The sequence below is a fragment of the Chrysochloris asiatica genome, unplaced genomic scaffold (assembly GCF_000296735.1).
Source record: "Chrysochloris asiatica unplaced genomic scaffold, ChrAsi1.0 scaffold00094, whole genome shotgun sequence".
Classification (NCBI taxonomy): Eukaryota; Metazoa; Chordata; class Mammalia; order Afrosoricida; family Chrysochloridae; genus Chrysochloris; species Chrysochloris asiatica.
The window spans coordinates 10961115-10971930 of NW_006408612.1; positions in this window are offsets into that span (position 1 = coordinate 10961115).

Genomic DNA, 10816 nt, shown 5'->3' on the forward strand with positions numbered 1-10816 from the left:
AATGGATGTCAGATTAGACACTGAAACTTGCTCTCCAGCATAGAGATGCTAAAGCAAATGGAAGAAATGAGGAGGTACAAGAGCTTAACAGAAAATTTCAAAGGTCAGCTCAAGAAGACAAAGTCAGATATTACAATGAAATGTGCAAAGATCTGGAGTCAGAAAACCAAAAAAGGAGAACACGCTCAGCATTTCTCAAGATGAGGGAACTGAAGAAAAAATTCAAGCTTCGATTTTCATTACTGAAGGATTCTCTGGGCAAGTTATCGAAGATGCAGACAGCTTCAAAAGAAGATGGAAGGAATACACAGAGTCATTGTACCAAAAGGAAATGGTTGATGTTCACCCATTTCAAGAGGTAGCGTATGATCAACTGCCAATGATACTGAAGGAAGAAGTACAAGATGCGTTGAAGGAATTGGCAAAGAACAAGGCACCAGGAATTGATGGAATAAAAATTGAAATCTTTCAAGAAAGTTAGGTGGCACAAGAGGGACTCATTCAGCTATGCCAAGAAATTTGGAAGACAGCTATCTGGCTGACTGATTAGAAGAGATCCATATTTGTGCCCATTCCAAAGAGAGGTGATCCAACAGAATGCAGAAATCATTGAACAATATATTTCATATTCTATGTGAGTAATGTTTTCTAAAGGTAATATAGTAATGTCTGCAAGCATACACTTGACAGAGAACTTCCAGAGGTTCAAGCTGGATTCAGAAGAGGCCGTGGAACAAGGGATATCATTGCTGATATCCAATGGATCTTGGCTGAAAGCAGAGAATACCACCAGAAAGATGTTTACCTGTGCTTTATTGACTACACAAAAGCTTTAGATTGTGTGGATCATGACAAGCTATGGACAACATTGAGAAGTATGATTATTCCGGAACACTTAATTGTACTCATGAGGAAATCTGTACATGGACCAAGATGCAGTTGTTCTAACGGAATGTGGGAACACTACGTGGTTTAAAATTAAGAAAGGTGTGTGGCAGGCTTGTATTCTTTCACTATACTTATTCAACCTGTATGCTAAGTAAATAATCCAAGAAGCTGGTTTATATGAAGAAAACTGTGGCATCAGGATTGGAGGAAGACTCATTAACAACCAGCGATATGCAGATGATAAAACCTTGCTTGTTGAAAGTGAAGAGGACTTAAAATACTTACTGATGAAGATAAAAAACCACAGCCTTTGGTATGGATTACATCTCAATGTAAAGAACACAAAAATCTTCACCACTAGACTAATAAACAACCTTCTTATCAACGGAGATAAGATTGAAGTTGTTAAGGATTCATTCTTCTTGGATCAACTATCAACACTCATGGAAGCAGCAGTCAAGAAATCAAATGACGTATTGCATTAGGGAAATCTGCTGCACAAGGCTTTTTTAAAATGTTGAAAAGCAAAGATGTCAGCTTGAAGACTAAGGTGTGCCTTAGTCCATACCATACCCAAGCCATGGTATTTTCAATTGCCTCATAATGCATGCGAAAGCTGGACAGTGAATAAGGAAGACTGTAGCAGAATTGATGCTTTTGAGTTATGTTGTTGGAGGAGAATATTGTACGTGCCATGGGCTGCCAAAAGAACAAACAGATCTGCGTTGGAAAGAAGTGCAGCCAGAGTGCTCCTTGGAGGCCAAAATGGCCAAACTTTGTCTCTTATAGTTTGTACATATTGTCAGGAGGGACTAGTCACTGGGAAGGATATCATGTTTGGTAAGGTAGAGGGTCAGAGAAAAAGGGGAAGACCCCCAGTGACAGTGATTGACAATATAGTAGCATCAATGGGCTCAAGCATCACAACAATTGTGAGGTTGGCCCAGGATTAGGCAGTGTTTCATTCTATTGTGCATAGGGTCTCTATGAATCAGTACTGACTTAATGGCACCTAACAACAACAACAAAGTTGGTCCCAATCCATAACAGCTCTGTATAGGGTTTCTCAGGCTGCAGATCTTTGTGGGAGCTGAGAGCCTCATCATTCTCCGGTGGAATGACTAATAGTGTCAAAATGTCCACCTTGTGGTTCACAGTCCAATGCTTATCCTACAGAGCCATCAAACTCCCAAACACAAGTTATAATTTTAAGAATCTTTAAATCTAATAAGTATTCAACAAAATTGGTTATCAAGGAAATACAGTACCATAGATTTGCACTGGTAAGAACAAAAATATATTTTTTAAATTGACAATACCAAATGTTGTTGTAGGTGTGGAGCAACAGAATTGTTTGTTGGAGTATAAATTGTTTAATAACGTTGGAAAATGTTGACAATACTTACAAAATTAGACATCTATGCCTTCAATTCAGCATCTCCACTACCAGACATGTACCAAATGACATACTTTTAGCAGCATTTTTCATGATAGCCTCAAATTGGAAACCCCAGTATTTATCAACTGAATGCATACAGTGGGACACTGTTACAAAGCAAGGTACGAACTCTTGCTACATATGGATAAATCTTACAAACAATGTTGAGTAAGGAAAGTCAGTCAAAACCAGAAAATATGATTTCCATTCATAGAAAATTCAAAAAAGCTAAGCTTAACTTTGGGCAGAATAGAGTAGGAAGGCAGATGGACACAAAAGGAATTTATGATGTGCTGATAATCTTTCTTCACCTGGATTGTGCTCACTTTTTCATATCTTTTTGAACTGTGTTCTATGGTATATGTATTTTTCAAAAACTTCAATTAAATTTTTATTTCTTGAGTAGAGAAAAATCAAATATTATGTGACAGTTTTGCAGTGTGAGAGAGTAGTAATGTCCTGAGGCATTTAAAAGGAAGGGCTTTCTTTATTCTTCCAATGGATGCATAACAGGAGATATTAGAAAGCATCTGCTTTGGTTCCCACTATGGGAAGACATTATGATGATAAGAGGGCAAGGGAAGACTAAGTGACTAGAAGAAAAGGGTGAAGCTAAATTCAGTTTTGTTTCCAGAACAGTAAATAGTCATAGCACTGAAGAAAATTTAATCCATGATGGAAAACTGAATATCAAACTACTTTTCAGAACCTTAGGTATTCTCAAGAGCCAAAAGTAGAGGTGTCTGTCTCCATCTATCAGCCAGAGCAGATCTGCTGTCATCCATGTTAAGAGATTCTATAGCTTAAATACTTAAAATAGACCAACTTCTTTAGTAATGAAAATGGTACAGATAAAAATGACTGACCACAGAGATTTATTATTTGAATAATAGGTGTTCCCAAAGAAGACAACAAAAGAAATTAATAGTCATATTTTAATTGAAGAAGCCTTGATCTGAAGATCCTCTACTACACATTAAATGCCAGCCGGAATGAAACAAAGTCTAGAGTTTTGTAGTTCAAGATATTTCCCCTCATCCAAGTTGTAAAGGTAACAGACATTCTGTAATGTGCAGGCTACAGTTCATTTGCCATTCCTGACAAAATTCCTTGAATATAATTACCAGGCTACCAAGATGAACCAAAATTAAGAAGAAACGAATGAGAAGAGAAAGGCCAGTTGGTGAGTGTTGAAATCAGTGAAGCTATTAGCATAATGCAGGTAATTACTGTAAATGTGATTTTTAAAATGAGATTTTATTATATGACTTAATCTTTTTTTTTTTTTTTTTTTAAGTTTAATTGGATTTTTATTCCCAGATTTAAGTTGAAGACCAAGAAGGGATGGGAGTTTCTTTTTTGGGAGAATGAGGTGAGGAAGAAATAATCTTTTATAAAGACAATGAAAACTTATTATTCTGGAATTTGACTTTTGTTTTAATTGGTAGTTGAATATAAGTTTAACAGTTTTTAAAATCTGTTAAGGTGGCTAATAATAAAATTAATAACAATGTTTTTGTCAAATCCTAGAAAAGATAAAAATGAAACGTGTAAATGACAAAAACTAAAATGAAAAAAGAAAAACTTCACAATAGCTTAATTTGCTTATATTCTATTAAAAGATTAATATAATTTGGATTTGAGAGTCCTGGTGTGGTGCTGTGGGATAGAGCACTGGACCTCAAAGTTGGTTTGAATCACAAGGTTGGTGGTTCATACTCACCAACTACCCCTTGGAAACCCTATACAGGGTCACTATGAGTTTGAACAGACTCAATGGCACTTAACTACAATAACACATACAATTTGGATTGAAAAACAAATGTAATATTTGCCTTTTTCCAAGAAACTCATCTCTAAATAAAAATTTATCATGAACACTCAACACAAAAAGTACATCAGAATGCAGTGTAAGGGAGAAAGTATAAGACAAAATAAGATGAACCTATAATAATCATTTCATTAAAAAACAATGAAAACTTGTTGTTGTTTTTTTTTTGACCTTTTAGTCCTAAGAACTTTGGTCTTATTGCAAGAAATCCTTTACCCTCTTTTATCTTAAGCATAGACCTAATGAACCTCTTTGAGTTCCTGGAGGAATGCAGTGGAAATAAGTGTTTGGATATGACGAGTGTACCTGCTGGATATTACATCTGCACCTGAGTGAACTACAAAAGAGCTGATAGCCATCCTCAGAGCCTGGCATTTCCCCTATGATGGCGTTTTCTTAAGCCTTGCACAAGCTCTGTTCTTTAACCACAATGTGACGGATAAAACTAGAAAATAATAAAAGTACAACCATCTGGGAAATTTAAAACAGACCTCTTTTAAACAACTATTTTGTCAAAAAAAATCAAAGTAGAGTGAAAATAAGAATTACTGAATTTGCCTCTCCATAGTACAGAGCTCTGGTAGTGTAGTGGTTAAGAATTGGGCTGCGAACCTCACGGTCAGCAGTTCGAAACTACCAGCTGTTCCGCAGGAGAAAGATGAGGCTTTCTGCTCCTGTAAAGATTTACAGCCTCAGAAACCCTAGACAGGGTCTCTATGAGATGGAACCGACTCCACGGCACATAACAACAACAACATACAGTTTTAAGCACACCATCCTCAACTTATTTGCCATTTTTATTTTTACTCCATTTTGATTTTTCTTGACAAAATAGTTTTAAAAGGTTGTTTTTCTCCTCCCAGATGAGTCCTGTAATGGCGCTGTAGGATAAACACTGGACTGCAAAGTCAGTTTGAACCACAGTGTTGGTGGTTCAGACTCATCAGCCACTCCTTGTTGTTAAGTGCCGTGGAGTCGGTTCTGACTCATAGTGACCCTGCATAGGGTTTCTGAGGCTGTAAATCTTTATGGGAGCAGAACACCTCATCTTTCTCCTGTGAAATGGCTGGTAGTTTCGAACTGCCGACCTTGAAGTTAGCAGCCAGATTCATAACCACTATGCTACCAGAGCTCCTTAGCTACTCCTTGGAAAACCCTATATAGGGTTGCTATGAGTTGGAAGTGACTTGACATAACATCAACAATTATTTCATAAGAAGTCCTAGTGTAGCACTGTAGGATAAGCACTGGACAGGTAACTGCAAGGTTGACAGTTCAAATCCACTAGCCACTCCTTTAAAACTCTATACAGGGTCACTATGAGTCAGAAGTGACTCAACAGGCACTAGCAACAGCAATTATTTCATTGTTAGGAAGTGTGGTGGCTCTAAAGAATAAGCACTTGGCTACAAACCACAAGGTCAGTGGTTCAAGCCCACCAGCCACTCCACTAGAGAAAGATTAGGCTTTCTGCTCCCATAAAGTTGTACAGCCTGGGAAACTGTACAGGGCCACACCTAACAGCAACAGCATTGTATAGTAAAAGGGAAAATGAATGCTCAATATGCAATACAAAAACAAAAGTAACATTATAAAGATAAGACTTATTCGAAAAAAAGTAAATAGGTAACCTCCTTACAAATGTATTCTTTAAAAAATGAAAATCAGAAGTAAGGTGTTAAAAACAATAGAGGAGACTTAAAAATCAGTGCTATTCTCAATTATATTTGAGTTTGAACGTTTTTGATGAAATGTTCAATAAACAAGTGTAGAAAATCTACTCAGAAAGAATGAGACAACGTGAATATGTAATAATCAAAGAAAATCAAATAATCCTGTGTGTTGTATATCTCAGATGAGCCCTGATAATTTTATGCATTTTTCCAAACTTTGAGAAGCAAAATTTCCCGAAATACATATAGATTTTTTTACTTGTAGACAGTAAAAGATGGAGTATGCACAGTCCATTTTGCCTAACAATCTTTCCCCCAACAACAGAATTTAATGGAGGCAATTAAAATTAAAGATACAGGTTCAAATGGATTCAAACCCACTGCTACAAGTCAATTCCAACTCATAGCGACCGCGTATAGGGTTTCCAAGGCTGTAAATCCTATAGGAGCAGAATGCCTCATCTTTCTCTTGCAGAGCGGTTGATGTTTGAACTGTTAACCTTTCAGTTAGCAGTCCAGTGCTTATCCTACAGTGCCACCAGTGTTCCTTGTAATTGTGCCATCGAGTTGTTTCACTCCTAGTGACCCTGGATAGTGTTTCCAAGGAACAGCTGGTGAGTTTGAACCACCGACCTTGTGGTTCAAACCAAGCTTGCGGTCCAGCATTTTATCCCACAGTGCCACACCAGGACTATACAGTTATTCCCCCTTAGCCACAGTTTCACTTTCCAAGATTTCAGTTACCCACCACTTAGCTAGTCTGGAAACATTAAATGAATTTCATGGTGAAAGTTCTCACCCTCCTGCTCTTTCCTGCCTAGGGCCTGAGTCTTTCTGTTGCCTGGTGTAGCCATCCTGTACCAGGGGACTTCAAAAAGCTCATGGAAAAATGTAACTGAAAGCATGTAATTTTTCATCAACTTTTTGAAGCCTTCTCATATATGCTACCTATCCATTTTTGTTGTTGTTGTTAAGTGCCGTGGAGTCGGTTCCGACTCATAGCGACCCTGCACAGCGTTTCCGAGGCTGTAAATCTTTACGGGAGCAGAACGCCTCATCTTTCTCCCACGGAACCACTGGTAGTTTCGAACTGCTGACCTTGCGGTTCACAGCCTGATTCGTAACCACTACGCTACCAGAGCTCCTTACCTGTCCATTAGATATTGTTATTAATCTCTTGCTGTGCCAAATTATAAATTTATAAAATTAAATTTTATCATAGGTGTGTATGTATAGGACAAAACAGTACAAGGAGGCTTCAAAAAGTTTGTGGAAAAAATGCCATCTTTTCACTCCCGTTTTTCCATAAACTTTTTAAAACCCCCTCATATACATTTAAGGAGCTCTGGTAGCATAGTGTTATGAATCGGGCTGCGAACTGCAAGGTCAGAAGTTTGAAACTACTAGCTGTTCCTCGGGAGAAAGATGAAGCTTTCTGCTCCCATAAAGATTTACAGCCTCAGAAACCCTGTACAGGGTCACTATGAGTTGGAACCAACTCCGCGGCACACAGCCAGTGGTCTTGGAATGTATCGCCTGAGGATATGGGGAGACTATAATACATATCTTAATAGGACCACAGTGAGATCTGTTTGCTCAAATTGATACTTGTCCATTCCCGTGACTGCAAATTCCATGGATTAAGTATGGTTCACTTGAAACACTCACTAGCTGGATGGGTAGGAATTGGCTAATTTGCATAAATAAATCAGTGTCTCGTCATTCCTCCATGGCTGCTGTATAATGAGAAAAGCATGAAATGGGCATGGATGAGGTAACTGCAGTATCTAACACTGCTTCTTAGATAGCTAAATTTATTGAGTCCTTTCCATTTGGCAGACTCTGGACTAATTGTTTTATATACAACTCTGCATCCCAATGAGGTAAGTACTATCATTCCCATTTTACAAAGAAGAAGTGGGAGTACAGGTACATTCAGAGAGAGAGTAACTTGCCTGAGGTCACACAGCCATCAAATAGGGAAGCTGGACTTCAGACATAGGATATCGTAATTCAAGACCATACTCAACCAGACACTAAATATCATTGACTATGGTAAAGATTTGATTCCCTGAGTTACGTGCTCAACTATTGGCCAAAAGATTGGCAGTTCAGACCTACCCAGAGGTCTGATGACCTACTTCTAAAAGTTCACAACCTTGAAAACCATATAGAGTATTTCTACTGTGCACACATACAGTTCCTTGAGAGAATGGAATGGAAAGAGAAGATTAATCAAGGTGAAGAAAGCAAGAAATAATAAATACAGAAGGCAGAATGAAGAGGTGATAGTTCACTGGCTTTTGAGTCAAAGTATTGTTTCCTTTTTAAATTTGTTTGTAGATTAGGATGGGGAAACTTCCCCCCCACCCCTCATAATTTATAGCATCATTCACAGGCCATATGCAATTGTCAACTTAAAAATTAGCCTGCTATATCTGGTCAAACATTTAGTTAACACCCCTAATGTTGGAGCTGCGGTTTCCTTGACAGGGCCAGATGAAGTGATTTCATGGGACTTGTACAGCCTGATGGTCAGATGTTTCCAACGTACTGTAGAGGATTACTCAAAAAATATATTCAACCTTATGTACTGGGTGCCAAGTGAGACTGAAAAAAAAAAAGATGATATCCTTGCTCTTCTGTAGCTTAGTCTAATTATGATGTAGTGAGAAGAAATACTGTACAGGAGGATCAGCTGCCACTTGATTAAGATGGTCTCCCAAGCCCATTCCTCTTAAAGGATTCACTGGAACAAAGTAATTCCTCCTATCTGTTCTTCTTAGTTTGTTCACACTTGAAATTTTGTTTGTTTGTTTGTTTGTTTTACAGAGTTTGGGATTTTTTAGTGTTTTGATGTAATAATTACAGTGAATCACACAAATCTTATTGGTGACTATTTGCATGGGTCCCTTGTGTACTTTACAAGCAGAGACACTGTTTTCAAGGATGTCTTGGAAGATCTCCATCTGGAGCAAGGACCAGCCTTGTGTACTGTTCAGAATAATAAAGACAAACCAGGCTTATTACTCATTATGAAAGATTCCATTTTCCTATCTTGGAGTTCCTCGGATGTAACATTAACTTTCTACATGCCCAGCATCTACCTAGGCCCTGGTATGTTTGCCCATTTAGGACCTAGGGCTCAAAGGAACCAATGCAGGAGTTTTGTGTCTTTTGCCAAGATCCATAAAACTGTGGCAGACTAACTTGCTAGCCTGCAAGTAGGGTAAAATATCAGATTTTTAATAGTCATTGCCATCTATGTATCATTGACAATGGAGCACAAGTTCCTTCATGCCCCTTCCCATCACGTCCTTACAAGAGACAATCCATTTTCTGATTTTTTTCAAAATATACTACATTTCCATTTTCTTAAATCATGTAATATGTACTCTTCATGTTTAGCAGTTTTCTCTTGATGTGAGATTCACCCATTCATCTTTGTGTTCTCTTGTAAGAATTCCACTATAAAACTGTCAGTTTATCCATTCTCCTGTTCATGAGCATTTGGATTGTTCCTAGTTTAGGGCTGTTATGCATAAATCTGCTGTAAACATTCACTATTTAATCATTTTTATAATATATGTAGAATATTGTGACAAAATCATTATAGAAACTGGATTTTCCTCAAAAGAGTGTTAATTTTTGTTCTGGCAGGCCCTTAAATTTTCTGGAACCAAATTTCCAACTCTGTATCTTTTACAGTGTGGAGTAACTGAAAATTCTACTAGTCTCCTTAGAGTTTCACCCATACATGGACAATTGACCCATCAGTTGAAAATTTGGATAAGGCTTCTACCATGATTTTTAGGACTCCTTGTTCTGTGACTATTTCCTTTCTAGGGCACCCACTTTTTTTTAGTCCTGATGTGGTGGTGTGGGTTCATGTGCTAGACTGCAAAGTCAGTTTAAACCACAAGGCCAGAGGCTCAAACTCAATGGTCACTCCTCAGAAAACCTATGTAGGGTTGCTATGACTCGGAGCTAACTAGAAGACACTTAACAGCAACAACAACACTATTTTAGTTCTATAGTCTTGATATGGAGGCCATAGAATAAGCACTCAACCTCAAGGTCAGGTTGAACAGCAAGGTGGGTCAGACTCATCAGCCACTCTTCGGAAACTACCCAGGTTCGTGATGAGACAGAGCTGACTCCACCGCACTTAACAAGAACACTTCTTTTAAAGGAGTCCTAGTGTAGGATAAAAGGAACTCTGGTAGCGTAGTGGTTACGAATCGGGCTGTGATCCACAAGGTCAGCAGTTTGAGACTACCAGCTGTTCCGCGGGAGAAAGATGAGGCTTTCTGCTCCCGTAAAGAGTTATAGCCTTGGAAACCCTGTACTGGGTTGCTATGAGTTGGAACTGACTCCACAGCACATAACAACAACAAAGTGTAGAATAATGGCATCGATGGACTCAAGTGTGGCAACAGTAGTTAGGTTGGCCCAGGATCGGGTAGTGTTTGGTTCTGCTGTGCATAAGGTCGCTATGGGTCAGTACCGACTCGATGACACCTAACAACAACAACAAGTGTAGCATAAGCACTGGCTTGCTGACCATGAGGTCGATGATTCAAATCCACCAGCTGCTCCTTGGAAACCTTATACAGGGTCTCCATGAGTCTGAACCAACTCAACAGTACTAACCAACAAACAACCTCCTATAAGGAGTCCTGGTATGGCACTGTAGGATAAGTACTAGACTACTAACCGCATTGTCAGTGGTTCAACTAGACAGCACTTAATAATAACAACCCTCTTTAAATTTGGTTGTGCATCTTCAAATACTGCCCATTGACTCTGCAAGCCACTTAAGACTGCATTTTTCTATTGAGTTCTAGGCTCCCTGAACTGTTGGTTTGAATGCCCTCAGCCTATAAGTTTTACACACCCATAAAACGTTCTCATTTCAACATTGACCTCTCAGTTTTTGCCTCCAATAGGTGTTATTTTTGTTTCCTATGTTGCCCAGATTGTATA